Genomic DNA, 17,082 nt, shown 5'->3' with positions numbered 1-17,082 from the left:
TTTTTTTTTATCCTCACCCGAGGACATCCTTCCACTTTTTTGCACAGACAGAGTGGGAGGGAGAGAGAGGAAGAGAGAGAGAGGGAAACATTGATGTGAAAGGGACACATCGAGTGGCTGCCACCCGCACGACCAACCAGGGCCGGGGACAAACTGCAACCGAGGTACATGCCCTTAGCGGGAACCGAACCCGGGCCTCTCCGGACCGCAGGTGGACGCTCTAACCGCTGAGCCAAACTGGCCAGGGCATGAGGCTTTTACTTTTATATCATTTGTACATTGCTCTTTTTTTAAAATTATAGACTCAAAACTAGATAGGCAGAAGGCATCTAGTTCTTTTTGATTGTTAGTCCTTACCTGATGATATTTTTCCCTTGATTTTTTAGATAGAGTGGAAAAGAGGGAGGGAGGGAGAGAGGGATAGGGATAGGGATAGGGATAGGGATAGGGATAGGGATAGGGATAGGGAGAGAGAGAGAGAGAGAGAAAGAGAGAGAGAGAGAGAGAATCGATTGGTTGCTTCCTGCATTGGCCTGGGGATCAAATCCACAACTCAGGTATGTGCCCTTTGGTCTGTGGGCCGAGGCTCCAGCTGCTGAGCCAAACTGGCCAGGGCAAACACCTAGTTCTTATCTCTGAAAGATGATCAAGAGGTTTTGCTTGACTGTCTACTGAATGGAATGGGTTACTTCCTCTTGCAGTGGAAACTGCCAATGCTACTGTTATGTAGCTTTAGTTGTTAGAGTTGTTAAGCTGAAATCTGTCTTGCAATGACATCTCATCTCATATTTCCATTTAGTTTTGCTCTTTGAAACAGTGTGCAAGAAATCTACCTCTTTTTCAGTGTAGCAGCTCGTTAAAGGTTTGAAAAGGGTTTGGGTTTTGTTAACTTATTTGTCTAAGTTCTTTTATTTTCTAAAAAAAAATTTTTTTATCCTCACCCGAGGACACTTTTGCATTTATCTACAGATAGAGCGGGAGGGAGAGAGGGAGGAAGAGGGGAGAGAGAGAGAAACATCGATCATGGAGTGGTCACCATCCACACAACCCCCACTGGGGCCGGGGACAAACTGCAACTGAGATATGTGCCCTTAGCAGGAACCGAACCCGGGTCTCTCTGGTCCACAGGCTGCTCCTCTAACAGCTGAGCCAAACTGGCTGGGGCACTGTTTTGTTTTTTTTACTTCAGCATTGTCCAGTGGAACTTTCTGCAGTGATGGAAATGTTCTCTACCTGTCCTGTCTAATGATTAGCCACCAGCCACTTTTTAAGCCCTGGACATGTGGCTAGTGTGACTAAGAAACAGAATTCTAATTTTATTTTATTTTAATTTAAATAACCAAATGAGGTGAGTGACTCTTGTGTTAGCCAGCTCTAAAAAGCCAGCTCTGGGACTTAGGACCTTGTCATATGGCTGTCTTTTGGCTGTTCTAAAAAATCTTATGGTCACCTCAAACAGAGGAAAAACATGCATAACTGGGCTCTTGATCTGTTTGGAGGCCAGTCTTACATGTCACAACTGAGAAAAAACACAAACTTACCCTGGCCAGTTTCACTCAGCGGTTAGAGCGTCGACCTGCGGTCCAGAGAGACCCGGGTTCGGTTCCCGCTAAGGGCATGTACCTCGGTTGCGGTTTGGCCCTGGCCCTGGTTGGGTCGTGCAGGTGGCAGCCACTTGATGTGTCCCTTTCACGTCGATGTTTCTCTCTCTCTCTCCCCCTCCCACTCTATCTGAACAAAAAATGGAAAAATGTTCTTGGTTGAGGATAAAAAAACAAACAACAACCCCCCCCCCAAACTCAACCCCCAGAGTCCTGATAGTAATGTCACTTTTTACTAAAGTTTTCTTAGAAGGGATAGAAGATGAAGGTTTTATCTCATCTCCCGTAACTCAAAGCAAAAGTGAAAAAAAATTCTCATTTAATCTCTCTCTAAGAGGAAGAGTCCCTGAAGTCCCTTTCCTTGCAGTGGCTGCCAAATCTCTGCCTTCTCTTTTCTTTCTCACAGACAACTTTCCTCCTCTTTGAGCCTTGCTCTTCCATTCTCTTTGAGCACTTCTCCCTCTTCCCCTTTGCGAAGAGTTCTTAGTGTGCTCATGTTTCTCCAGCTCTTCTTCCCTTTCATTATCTCTGCTCAGTAAAACCAAGGAACTTTTTCTGGACTCGTCTTTCTTGGGGGTGATCATGGCTAGAAGGTTGTAAATAACTTCTTTTTTCTTTTCTCGCATAATTCTTGATCTCCTTCTAGAAGTCCTCTCATTTCCTTTTCTTATCATGGCTGAAGGGTCTTTAGCATTCTTTTGCAGAAGTTTCTCTAACATCTTTTCATCCCAGATCTATGCCTGACAAATCCTAAAGCTACTTCACAGTTCCTTTATCCATTTGTCGTTCTGTTTTGTTTTTCTTTCTTTTTTGGCTGGTATATTATTTTTAACAAGTTTATCACCTTTTTGCCTGTGTTCTATGTGTGAATAGTCTGCATCCACGGAGGGGCAGCATTCATTTCCCACTGCCGTCACCCCGTGCCTCTTCTTCCCTTGATTCCCTTTTCTGCTCACCGTTGTTGTCCATACCTACCTCCCTTTATCGTCTATTCTTCTCTTCTCCTCCGTATCCTCATTTTTAAATGGCATTTATTATTTTTTAAAAATTATTTTGGGGGTTTCATTTTTTCCAGGGGTCTCTCATATGTCTCTGCACTGTGACATAAAACTGTGTGTGTAGCATTGATGTCTGTGGGTTGGGGATGATGGGTTGAGGGGCAGAATATCCTCTCAACCATGGTACTAATGTTATGGGCTGGATAATCTTTTGGGGGTGTTGCTGTCCTGTGCAGTATACGATGTTTAGCAGCATCCCTGGCCTCTACCCATTAGATGTCAGAGGTACCCTTTCAGTTGTGACAACCCAAAATATCTCCAGACATTGCTAGATGTGCCCTGGAGGGCAAAATTTCCCCACCCTCACCCTTGTTGAGAACTACTGCTCTAGAATATCACCTTTCTGAAATTGATAGATGGGGATACTTTTTCTCCCTAATTGTTGACTTGTTGCTTAGCCTGAATTTTTAAAAGTGTGATCTTTTTCTTACTTGGTGGGAGGTAGCCTCATAAAATTGCAGGTTCCTGTTCTCATCCTGGACCTACTAAATCAGAAATGCTACAAATGGAATCTAGAAATCAAATTTTTACAAGACTGTACCCCTAGCCCCTTCCCAAACAGGTAATTCTTATGTCCTAGGCTTGACCCTCCTGTGGCATAACTGCTGCATTACCCACATTTTTTTCCTGCAAGTCTTCCTGGTGCTCTAGCTTTGCTTCCGCTCTTGGCCTTATGATGCCAACACAAATAGGGAGGCCTCAGGTTACCAGGACAACTGGAGCACAGGAAACCGTAAAGGCTCAGGGCTCCCACAAGGAATCACAGACTGTGGCTTTGCCTGCTTGCTTTCTCCTTAGGGACTCAGTCATACTTCCTACTCCTCATTTTCAAACTACCGAGAATGGCAGAAACCTAGGCCCAAGCCACAGACCCGGATTTTTGCAGACTGGGTTGTGGAATTTGGAAGGGGTGAGATGAAGAATGGTGAATGAAGCTTTCTTACACTGATATTCCATGTTACCTTGGTGATGATTGGATTTTGTACTGGTGAGAATTATATTCCCCTGAGAGTTGATAAGATGATGAGCTGTAGAGGCATTTATTCTTGCTTTATTGGATCTCTTTGGATCCCTGGCTAGATGTTTTTACAATTTGCTTTGGGTCAAAGATTTGGCAATCTACTTCTGATACACTGGGGGGAGCAGCTCATGTTTAGCAACAAAAGAATAGTTGACATATAATTAATTTAGGTCCAATTTACATTTCATTATGAAGCTAGACATTTATTTTAAGAAAAATCATCTGATTTGTTTAAGCCTTTAAAGCACAGATTTGTGAAAATCTTGCATTTAGATGCTTAGAATATGTTGAATTGATCCAAAACTGGAGCAGGCCGCCTCTGTGAACATTCATGGCAGGCCAGAGCAAGAGAATCAGGGGTGATGAGGCAGACTTGATAGCTTTTTTCAAACAGTTGAAAGGCTGCCTGCCCTGAGGAAGAGGGGTTAGATTTATTTGGTTTAGTTCCAGGGGTAGACTATGGATCTTTGTTTCAGGTGACAGTGATGGGGGTCAGATTTTGGTGAAATAAGGGAAAATGTTTGAATAGTTAAGAGGACCTCAAATTGGAATGAGCTGAATTGTTAGTGAATTATCTGTGACTGAATTGTTTATATACAGATTAGATTACCATTTGCACAAGGTTTGGATGAGACTTTGGACATTAACTTGGGTTTGGCCTATAAGGAGAAGCAGGCAAATTTATTGGGTCAGTTCGCCCTTTCTATTATATGATTTTGTGGCAGCTATTTAAATCATTGCTATTTTTCTAGGCATCTCCACCAATTTTACCCCTTTGAGTCGTTGAATATTAGAGTTGGTAGTAGAGTCTTGAGAGATTTCTCAAATGTTGTTCCCTAGTCCTCTGGAGATTCCTCAAGAATGCATTAGAGGTAGCTGAGAGGTGAAATTAAAGATACCTGGTGCTCTGAGCCCGTTCAACCAGAACAATCTTGCTTTAAAAAATTTTTCAGAAATAAAAGGGGTTCTTCTGAAAAATAATCTTAGAGGCCCCGCTATTCCAAGTTCTTCATTTATTGACAGGCAAACTGAGATACGGAGCAGGGAAGTTCCTTGCTGAAAGGTCACAGAGCTAATACATTTCAGAGCTGGAATTCAAATCTAGTTCATCTAATTTCAGTCATTTGTTTTTTTTCACTTTACTAGTCTACTTTCTTATAATTCAGTAAAAGTTTCTCTCCATTTCACTGGCCACAACTGTAGTCCAGACTTATTTCTTCAGCTCTACTATTTCCTATTAGGCACTGAACAAGTCTCCCTGCTATCCAGTCTCTCCTTCTGGTCTGTATCATATACACTGTTGCCGTGTTATTCTTCATGAAATATTGTCTTCATCATGAGATTTCCCTGTTCTAGAACCTTGTCCATATTGCCTAACTTTTCAGCCTACACATTGTTAACATTTATTTAGGATCTTCATTGTTCAGCTGAACTGAGCCCAAATCCATCCTATTATTGGTAATTTATGGACCATATAATAGTGAGTTAATTGAGTCCCACCCTATCCTTAGACTCCAACTTTGTCAGGATTTTTGTGTGTACAGTTTTAATCAGGGATGATGATAAGATACAAAAAAAAAAAAAAAAGATCAAATCTCATAAAAATAAGTTACATAACACTATGTTTGATACAATTCTACTTGTAGTGCATATACATGCATTTTTAAAAATAAGATTGAGATGTATAGAAAGTTTCTGAAAGGAAACACACCAAATTGGTAACAGACAACTCTGATGTGGGGAATTGAGAAAAGGAGGATAGGGGAGGAGGCGGGGCTTAAATATTTATTTCTCCATTTAGGAGAGCCTCACAGGGTGGAAGGGAAACCTAAGGAACCAGGCTTGGGACTGACACGGAAGGAACTGCTCGTCTGCTTGCCTGTCTTATCTGGCTCCACTGCAAACTATTTCTTTGCTTCTCCAGTCACTCAGCTAAAGAAGTAATGTCCCAGGAGATGATTTGATTGGTCAAGCTTAAGTCAAGTGCCATAGAAACTCCTTGGTTTCTGTCCAGGGAGGGCAGACATTTGATTTTACTCTCCCAACAAGGCTGTACCCAGAGTGGGAAAGTTAATTGCCTGAAAGGACGTGAGAGTACTCTATGGAAGGGGCATGGTTGCTGGAAACTACAAATGATGCATGTCATTGAATTCATCACCTCTGTCCCCACATATCTGCAGCTTCATCCTAGGCCTTTCTTCACTTTTGGCTCAATCCAAGCCCTCTGGCGTGGTTTTAACACTTTTACTGGGAATCAAGGGGGCAAGAGAGTTGAGGAGATAGAGGAGAGGAGAGGTGTAAGGTAGGGCAGGTAGGTAGAGGACAGTTATTAGGTTTTACTTTCTCCCCTTCCTGTACTTACACAGAAAGCTTTTCCAGTACCTGATGGTTTTAAAAATTATATCTTTATCATTATTATTACTTTATTGATCTTAGAGAAAAGAAGGGAGAGAGAGAGAAAGAAAGAAAAGCATCCATGTGAGAGAGAAACATCAATCGGTTGCCTCCCACATGCATCTGGACTGGGAATTGAACCCATAAATTGGGTGTGTGCCCTGACCAGGAATGGAACCCGCCACTTTTTGGTGTATGGGGATCCTCTAACCAACTGAGTCACCCAGCCAGGGCCAGTGCCTGACAGTTTTAAAAGTGATTGTAATAGCCTAGGCTGGTGTGGCTCAGTGGTTGGAGTGTCATCCCATGCACCCAAGGGCCGTGGGTTTGAGTCCCAGTCAGGGCACATACCCAGGTTGCAGGTTTGATCCCTGGTCAGGGTGTGCACAGGAAGCAGCTGATCTATGTTTGTCTTTCACATCGATGTTTCTCTCTTTCTCTCTCTCTCTCCCTCCCTCTTTCCTTCCCTCCCTCCCTCCCTCCTTCTCTTCCTCCTTCCCTCTCTCCCCCTCTCTCTGGAATCAATGAAAAAAACAAAACAAAACAAAACATCCTCAGGTGAGGATTTAAAAAAAAAGTGATGGTAATGAACATTTGTAAGTTGAGTTACACAAATAAAAACCTGGTAAAAAGATCCGGCTATTCTAGCAACCTGTTCCTTGATGGTGGAAGAATTCTTCCCCTATGCCACACAGAGTGTGACCGGGAGCATTTCTGCCCATCGTGTGTGTTCATTCATTTGTTCGTTCCTGCCAGTATACATGCCAGATGATTTTTTACCCTGTTTGGAAGGTAACAATCAGAGTATACTAGAAGTGTTCTGTTTTCCCAGTGAGAATTCCTCACTTTTGAAGCATTAACTTCCTGATAAAAATAGCTTTTTAAAACTCATTATAGCTTAGGCCTGATTTTTAAAAAATTAACTTGGGTTAATTACGAGAGGGTGTGCAAATTTGTGCTCTAACTTCTGTGAATTGGAAATTCCTTACTGCTGTTCCCATTGGACAGAGAATCCATTCCTCTGCTTTCAGCAGATTGATGGTTCAAAGATGATCCTGTACTACCTATGGGCTGATTAACTTCTGTAATGAATTGTTGGCCAATCACTATTGATAACAAAAAGACTTTTAAATCCTTAACTCTTGCAAAGTAATTTTTTAAAACTTTATAGAAATATGATTTACATACAAGACAATGCACCCGTTTTAAGTGTACAATTCAGTGAGTTTTGGTAGATGTTTATGCCCGTGTAACCATCGCCCTAGTCAATATGTAGAACATTTCTGCTGTCCCCTAAATTTCCCTGCTGTCCTTTGCAGTCAGCCTCCCCCACTCTACCCCAGACATTCACTGGTCAGATTTCTATCACTGCAGATTAGTTTTGCCCATTATAGAGCTTCATATAAATGGAATAATAGAATATGAATTCTGTGTTTGGTTTCTTTAATTCAGCATAATTTTTTAATAGTCACTCATATTTTTGTGTATATCAATAATTCATCCCTTTTTATTGCTGAGTAGTTTTTCATTGTTGGATATACCACAATTAGTTTATCCATTCTTCTGCTGATGGGCATTTAGATGGTTTTCCCTTTTTTGGAAGCTGCTGCAAACATTTACATGCAAGTTGTTTTGTGGACATACGTTTGCATTTCTTGGATAAATATAATAGGAGTGAAATCTTGGACTTTCTGGTAAGTGAATGTTTAACTTGAAAAAGGAAAAGAACTGCTAAACCATTTTCCCAAGTGGCTGTGCAGTTAGTTGTTTTGCTTTACCAGCATTGTATGAGTTCCAGTTCCTCTGCATCCTTATCAGCACTTGGTATTTCCAGTGTTTCAAAAAAAAATCATTCTAGTAAGTGTGTGTTGGTATCTCATTGTGATGCCATTTTTTTTCTTATTGTTGACAGTATTACAGATGTCCCCCAACTTTCCTCTCTTTACCTCTCTCCTCCCAGCCCCTTCCCCACCCCAGGCCTTCACCACACTGTTGTCACTGTCCATTGGTTATGCATATATATATATATACATTCTTTGGTTAATCTCTTCCCATCCACCCCTCTGAGATATGTCAGTTTGTTTCATGCCTCCGTTCATTGTGGTTTTAAATTTGCATTTCTCCAATGAGTAATAATATTAAACATCTTTCATATACTTATTTCTACCAATAGCTCATATTTGTCCATTTAAAAAATTGAAATGTTTGACTTCATGCTGTTGCATTGTAAGAGTTCTTTATATATTCTGGATATAGTCCTTTGTGAGTATATGAATTAAAAATATTTCTCCCCAGTCTGTGACTTGGCTTTTTATTTTTAATAAATTTTAATTTTATTTTTATTTATTTATTATTATTTTAGATAGAGTGGAAGGGAGGGAGAGGGAGAGAAATATCGATGTAAGAGAGACACATCAATTGGTTGCCTCCCCCATGACCCCAATCAGGGCCAGTGATCGAACCTGCAACCAGGTATGTGCCCTTGACTGGGAATCGAACCCATGACCCTTTGGTGCAAGGGCCAGTGCTCTAACCACTGAGCAAAACAGGCCAGGGCTTTAATAATTTTTTAAAAATTAATATTTCAGTCATCATGGCTTCTTTTGTATCGCCTTTTATTTTCTTTATGGTGTGTTTTGAAGAGTAGAAGTTTTTTAAAGTTTTGTGAAATCTAATTTTTTCTTTTTTTCTTGTATGGTTAGTTCTTTTTATGCCCTAGATAAGAAATCTTTGCTTATACCAAAGTGACAAAAGTTTTCTCCTGTGTTTTTTTCTATATCTAGAAGTTTTAGCTTTTATGTTTAGGTCTTTTTATGTTTGTGATTCATTGTGGTCACTTTCTTAACTTTGTCCTCACTGAACAACAGATGCAATAGGAAAAGAAGAATCAGAAATGAATTACCTCTCAAAAACAGGCATTATAGAATAGAAATATTAATCTTTTCTGTGTATTGTCTTCATCTATTTATTAAGTATTAACTATTCACTAGTAAAATATATATTAGTCACCTACTGAATCAGACGCTAAAGATACATTGATGAAAACACTAGACAATGTCCTTGCTCCGTGCAGTTTACATTTTAATGGGAGAGGTTGTGTTTTAGAGAACATCCCATTGTGCGGCAAAGTCAAGAAAGTGTTATTGCCTCTCTGGAATCTGTGTTCTTCAATTGAAGAATTTCACCTTGGCAATCTACTTCATCTTCTTGTATGATAGAGCAGGAAGAACTTTTTTCCTCAGAGGTCACTGATTTGAGAGAAGGGGCCTTCGGCTGCATACAGTCAGCTACAATGCAACACGGGGAGTGGTATCACAGTACAGGATGGAAAATCATAGTCGGGAGTCCAACTCTTTCCTGCTGCTGCAGTCATAGCTCGTGCTTCTGTTACTCTTGAGGTATAGTGACCAAGACTTAAGGCTCTCTTCTTTGGTTAAGTTTGTTTTTATCCCAGTCCCATTTTTTGTATCTTTTTTTGCCAGAAGAGTTCACTGATAGTATCTTCAGAGAACTAGATCTCTTTTCTGATGGCCAGAGCACCAGGCATCTTCTATAGCTAACCATTCATATATTCCTTAAAACCAGTCATGCTTTGTGTTAATGATACCACCATTCTTCAAGCCACTTCAAGTATCAGTAATAAGTGCTATTTACTATTAATATTTATAAACTAGTACTAATATCAAATAACCAGATAAATGGTATTAATTCAGAGCAGCATAAGATCACTATAGCCTAGGTTGATCTTCATAGAAGAAATAAAGCTCGAACTAATTCTGAATGATGAGTAGGATTTTGGTAGATACAAAAAAAGAGGGCAGATTAATTTGAGTTGATGGATTTGAGGAAGAGAAGATTAAGGATTATTCATGGCGTGGCTCCCCTATCATCTATCCATAGCAGACATTATTAATCGATTGTGGCACTCATTTTTTCTGAGCCTGGGCTCAGCCTGGTAAGACTAGAACTAGATGATACGAAAAGAAATGTAGACATTAGATGGAGAGAGATTTTGAAAGAGATGTCAACGAGATTTCATGAAAATGCTTGACCCTGGAGGTCAAGATGTGGGGCATTTCTCGTGTGCAACAGGGAAGCCTTTGGTGCAGAGGCGGTATGAGGGTTTCTGTTGCATCTGTGATCAGTATACAGGCATCGGAGGGGTATGATAGGCATCAAAACCAGGTTCAGAAAATAATGCCACGGGAAGACAGTGAAATGTATTCTGCCAGAGGGCACCACTCAGGCTATTTTTTAGGCTGAGAGGGATCCTAGAGTTATACCAGCTACAGATTTGGGCTGTGATCTCCAGCAGAGTAAGCAACAAACAAGGCAAAGAAACATTGCCCTGGAGAACTAGGAAGCCAGAGGACCACTTAAACAAGGAGTCCAACTCTTTCCTGCTGCTGCAAAGTCCCCTTCCCCTCCTACATCCAGATCCATCCAGAGAAGCAGGGGAGAGATGGCTATCTGAGAGACCAAGCAATTTTTATTCAAGAGAGTCTGAGCAGTACCTTAAAGATTATTTAAATGATCAGATCAGACTGTGTTAAACTGGCTTGAGGACTTCTGAAAGATGTGATATCAGCAACTGTGAAAATATAGACCTTCATGCGAGTAGATTGTACCTGTGCTCTACCACCTTTGACGCGGGAAGGCAGCACTAAATGTGGAATGATGCAGGCCCGTGCACCTGTTTCCAAAAAGGGCTGATTGGGCCCATCTAAGGTAAGTTAGGATAGATGCCAGAGGCACATGGCCTAGCTGAGCAGGTAGCTCAGTGCCCTCCGCTGCAGGGGGACTGCTTACCCTGTGTACCTGCCTCAGCACCACCAGTGTCCCAGCGCTGGCTACACCCGTTACTGAGGAAGACCTGTGTGGTTGAAACACATCCACTATACCTGACCCTTTCAAACCTGTGAGGACAGATTCTGGTCTGCTATTTCTGCTGACACCCACCTCTTATTTCTCCTCATCCTGTACTTTTTCAGTCACAGTCTGTGGAACTTGATGCCATATGCTTTTTTTCTTGCCAGGATGAGTCAGAAATTAGCCCCAAATTGCTGTTTCCTATTCCAAAAGTCTGTAACCTTTATGTTCTTGGTACTGGATACAAGGGATGCCTTGTATCCCTTAGCTTATTCCACTACATATGATTACATACCCTGAGTATAAATAATGGATTTGCTAGCCCAGTGGTGTCTTGCAATTCTCATATCGGAGAAGCTTAAGGGCAGGAATCTGATTGGAAGGGGAGGGAGGCAGTAAGAAGATTTGCCTTGAAGCTGAGTCCACAGAATAATGTGACTGACCACCAGAAAAATAAAAAAGATGTGACTAATAAAAATATGTACTTTGTTCATATAAGTGAGTTTTGTAAATGTAGACTCTAGAGTCTAGGACCTTTTAAAAAATCTTCTATTGGCTAATTATTTCATTTACTTAGTTTCTTCCATCCCCAAACAAGGTATGACACCATCAACCTGACCATTTTAAACACATACTTTGCTGACTTTTTAACTCTTTATGTATTTTTATTTGGTTTATTTTATGGGAAGGCAGAAGGAGTTCACTGCCATTGATGCCGACAAGTCTTCCTCAAACCCTCCAAGAAGTCTTTCCCTTTAGGAGCTGTACTGTAAAATTCTAATCATTGCCATTGTGCAATCTCAAAATACCTTATATATGTAGCAATGACAGCACACATGTCCACACCCAATGAAATAAGGTCATGTCCCTGAAATTATCTCCATTGAGGTGATTGGTGATGCCATGACTATGGATGAACTCACCAAGGAAGTGAGTATGGAAAGAAGAATGCAGATAGCTGAAAACTACAACGTGGGGGTTGGGGGGTGGGGAGCCTACACTTCAGGGGAGGAAGAAGGTCTTTGCTGGAGTGAGAGATCACCGGACATTGAGGTGGAAGGATGACTAGGAGAATGAGCTGTGGCAGAAACAATGTAAGAGCTTTAAGAAGAAGGTGATGGTCAATAGTGTCAAATATGATTGAAGTATAATGGAGGAACTTACTAAGTGTCATCTGTAAACTGGGAATTTCACTGTGTTCTTCCTCATCTAGACTGTTTATAAAAATTTTACACTAGACTAATTCTATTCAACATGTATTTATTGATCTACATACTCATGTGGTAAGGTTGTTTAAAAGACACATACAGTGTTTTAAGTAATATGTCTTTGTACACAAATATACCAGTAATCATATATACAAACTTCAGCTGAGGTTGTTTTTTCATTACTGTTTAGAGAGAGTGGAAGAGAGAGAGAGAGAGACATTGATGTGAGAGAGACACATTGATTGGTTGCCTCCTGCATGGGGGGATCAAATCTGCAACTGAGGTATATGCCTCCAACAGATAGGGGATCAAACCCAAGACCCTTAGGTCTGTGGGCCAATGTTCAGGGCTAAAAACTGCATCCATTTTTATTGGTATATTTGTTAAATAGAAACTACAGACCTATTTCAATGCCATAAAAAAATCTTTTGGTATCCTTTCATCCCTATGATATCTTTTAAAAGAAAAAATGCCCTCATATATTTTCTTATTATAAAAGTAATACATAATTATTGAAAGTACAGTTAAATATAAAATTCTAATCCATACTATCCCCAAAGATAGCCATCCTCAACATTTTGATTTATGCCATTCCAGATTTCTTCTAGTGTGTGTCTGTGTGTGTGTGTATGTATAATGAAACTGAGTTGGTTCTACACATCTTTCCACCTTCTGTTTTCACTTAATGATGTATGGTGAACAATCTTTGATAGCATACATCTCTGAAATAATAATGGACTGCTTGGATTTCAGTGTATTAGGGTAATATACTTTCATTATATAATGCCCTATAATTAGAAATTTAGATCCTTCCTAATTTTCATTATTAAAAACAAGACTGTTGAGTATCTTTGACGATAAATCTATGATTTTCTTTAGCTAAATTCTTGAAGTGGAATTGATGGGTTAATGGTAAAAATATTTTAAAGGCTTTTGGAGATTGTCAAGTTGCTTTATATAATTTTTTTTTATCCCCACCCGAGGACTTTTTTCCATTTTTTATTCAGACAGAGCAGGAGGGAGAGAGAGGAAGAGAGAGAGAGAGAAACATCCACGTGAAAGGGACACATCGAGTGGCCACCACCTGCATGACCCAACCAGGGCCGGGGACAAACTGCAACCGAATCAAACCCGGGTCTCTTGGGACTGCAGGCCGTCACTCTAACCACTGAGCCAAACCGGCCAGGGCACTTTAAAAAAATATATATGTTTTTATTGAATTTTTAGAGAGAGACGAAGGGAGAGAGAGATAGAAACATTGATGTGAGAGAGAAACATCAATAGGCTGCCTCCTGCATGCCCTCCACTGGGGATTGAGCCCGCACGTGCCCTGACCAGAATCCAACTGGGACCTCTCAGTCCATGGGATGATGCTCAATCCACTGAGCCACAATGGCTGGTGCCAAGTTGCTTTCTTCTTTTATTTTTGGTACGTGCCCCTAACGGGAACTGAACCCTGGACTCTCTGGTCCACAGGCCGATGCTCTAACCGCTAAGCCAAACTGGCCAGGGCCCAAGTTGCTTTCTTTTTTTTTTTATCCTCACCCGAGGATATTTTTCCATTTTTTTGTACAGATAGAGTGGGAGGGAGAGAGAGGAAGGGAGAGAGAGAGAGAGAAACATCGATGTGAAGGGACACATCGAGTGGCTGCCACCTGCACGACCAACCAGGGCCGGGGACAAACTGCAACCTAAGTACGTGCCCTTAGCGGGAACCGAACCCGGGTCTCTCCTGACCACAGGCCGACGCTCTAACCGCTGAGCCAAACTGGCCAGGGCCCAAGTTGCTTTCTTAAATTGTACCATATTGTGCCTCACTAGCAGTGTATGAGAATACCCTTTTTCTGCACACTCGTTAGCATTAGGTATTATTATTTCTCAATTTTTATAGGTGAAAAAATAGTTCTTCATTTTAATTTTATAGCCACTTTTAAATTATATATAATGATATATATGTGTGTATATATATATAATGATTCTTTGAAGATAATTTTTATCAAATGAGCTCCAATTATTCTAAATTAGTTTAATCATGTGAATGATCAATCTAGGTGCTACTGTTTTTCATTGAATGTAGATGTGACTCTGAAGTGGTCATATTTCTGTCTGTCACTTACTAACTAGGTAATTTTGGGCAGTCGGTTAATGTCTTTAGGTTTCAGTGTCTTTGCCAAATGGGGACTACAATAGTACCTGTCTTAGAGGGTTATTGGAAAGATTAAATAACATACTAGATGCAACACTCATGGCACAGTAGTTGGCATAGGCAGAAAATAAACATTAGCCATAGTTATTAGTGATTTTCTGGGTGACTCTCAGCTGGATTGAAGGCAGCATCACAGGTGGAATTCAGAAAGAATTTTTGAAAGATATAGTTTTGGGAGTAATCGTCTAGACTCTGAAGGGTACTGTTCTTTTCATCAAAAAATACTGGGGGTGCCAAGAGGATCCAAAGATGAATAAAACACATCTTCTGTTTCCAAGTAGCTTACTGCCTGGCAGGAGGGAGGAGAAGCACCCATATTACTACATACAGGCAGAAAGTGAAAGCCTCCACACTGTGAGGGTTCCGGTGAAAGAGCACTCTCTCACAGAAGGCAGCATTTGAACCAGACCTTGAAGAATGGTTAGGATTTGCATATGAAAAATAGGGGATAGGAGTGGGGTGGGTATTGAAGGCAGCAGGAATCACGTGAAGGCAAGTAAAGCTGAAAATAGAAATCTAGGCATTATCAACCTTTGGCACTAGCTAAAACCATGGAAATGGATAAATATGTAATTGGTACAGATTGCACAGCCAGACTTGGAAGTGAAGTGATTTTTAACTTTTGTTGTTAGAACTGATAACCTCTCTTCCCCCAAGTGATACTGTATCTTGTAGGTATATTTGGTCTAATCCAGTGATTGTGTGTGTGTGTGTGTGTGTGTAACTCCCAGTCCAACTTGAAGCCACTCTGGGCTTTCTGCCTGTTCCCTAACTGTTTGGTTCCATCTTTCATAATTTGTACACAGCCACGCACATGTAGAAGAGACTATGTCCTTGTTATTGGTCTCATCTCGGTCATTTCCTCTCTCTGCAGCAGCTTGTCTTGCTCTGTCCTTCCCCACAATTGCTAAGAAGATGATGGCCAGTGGCAGTTTTGATAGATGGTGCATTAGCTTTTTACACACATGAATAACCCCTTGGAGACACATTCATTGCACACCTCACCACCAGCAAGTGAACCCTGCACATTCTCTTGCTCTTGCAGAAAGGCCTCTTATGGTGGGCACACCAGCTCACCTTCCCTTCTAAAGCCTGCAGCTCCCTCTGGGGCTACTGAATTTAAGAATCCCTTCTAGCCCTGGCCAGTTTGGCTCAGTGGTTAGAGCGTCCACCTGCGGTCCGGAGAGACCCAGGTTCGGTTCCCGCTAAGGCCATGTACCTTGGTTGCAGTTTGTCCCCGGCCCTGGTTGGTCATGCGGGTGGCAGCCACTCGATGTGTCCCTTTCACATCTCTCTCGCTCTCTCTCTCGCTCTCTCTCTCCCTCCCCCCCCACTCTATCTGAACAAAAAATGGAAAAATGTCCTCAGGTGAGGATTAAATAAAAAAGAATCCTTTCTCATCACTCCTGGGTCCTCTGGAGAGGGCAGGCTGCACCGGCCTGTCACTGGATGACCCAACGGGCAGACAAAAGTGTATGCTTAGGGCACCGGCAAAACAAGGCCACCAAACAGAGTTGGAGGAAAAGATTTCTATATGTATTTTTAAATGTGAAAAATCTGATTTTACTTCTTTACATATATGTTGTACGTGTAAAGGATTGATTTGTTTTTATTTATTTTTTAGGGGGGTGGAGGACCATAACCTTTCAGTGTTTTGGGTTTTCAAAGACCTTAATCTAGCCCTGTGCAGGTCCAGGCTTCTCTTTTACTCACCCTAAATTTTAAGGGGGATTTAGTCATATCCATGTCCTTACCCTTGTGAGCAGTCCCCTCCCCATATTATCCTGGGGGAACTTGGAAGTCCATAATGCTCCTTTCCCCAAATTCTTTTTCTCTCCTGTGTTCTTTTGGGAGAAGAGGAAAATCAATTCACTCCTCTGTGCAACTCAGTCTGGACTCACACCAACAGCAGTGAACTTTGCATTTAGCCATTTTGGAATCAGAGCCTTTGCTCTCAATATCAGTAAATTCATTTTTTGGTTTAGTGGCCACATTTAGAGTCCAGCCAGGAAAACAGAAATCACTCTAAGTATTTAAGCCAGAGGGAATTTTATCCAGAGAATTAACTATGAACATGAAGAAAGAACTGGAAAGCCATTCAAGGGAAGACGAGGCAATCCAGAGATTAGCGACAGCAGGAATTTTCTATTGCTTCTAGGCTGGAGGAAGGAGAGGAAGCCCAGGGGTGAGGATAAGTTAGCAGCTGGGACTTTGGAGGGCCTACTTGAGGTAAGCTGCAGCCACAGGGTACATACAGTTTATGTCGGAGATGTTGGCCAAGGCAGAGGGAGAAGGGGAAGAAATACTCTGGCTTCTTTCTGACTCCAGTCTTCTGCCAGTGCCTCTCCTTGGCTGAATTCAGCAGGGACCCAGGGAACTGAGGACTCAGTCTGTGAGTGTCAGCCTCACTGGAGAGGATGAGGAGTGGATCTGATAAGTAATGGGCCACGTACTGATGGGGATGGGTAGGGCCAGCCATTGGAAGCAGGAAGGAGCACATCCATTTACTACTTCATACAATCATCTAATCACTCTGTCCCATAAACTGGCTCCTGTCTCTTCCTAGTTAGTATACTTCCTAAGGGTGGGCAGGACAGGGAATCAAATTCTCACTTACCTTCATATCCTCTTAAGGCCCTCAACAAATATTTGTTATATTGAACTGAATTTAATGGTTTCTAAACTCTCTTTTGGTCATGTCAATGACTGTCTCCTCTTCTTAGAC

Source organism: Molossus molossus, unplaced genomic scaffold (assembly GCF_014108415.1).
Source record: "Molossus molossus isolate mMolMol1 unplaced genomic scaffold, mMolMol1.p scaffold_m16_p_14, whole genome shotgun sequence".
Classification (NCBI taxonomy): domain Eukaryota; kingdom Metazoa; phylum Chordata; class Mammalia; order Chiroptera; family Molossidae; genus Molossus; species Molossus molossus.
The sequence above is the reverse complement of the archived record's forward strand: the minus strand, read 5'-3'. Positions refer to the sequence as shown.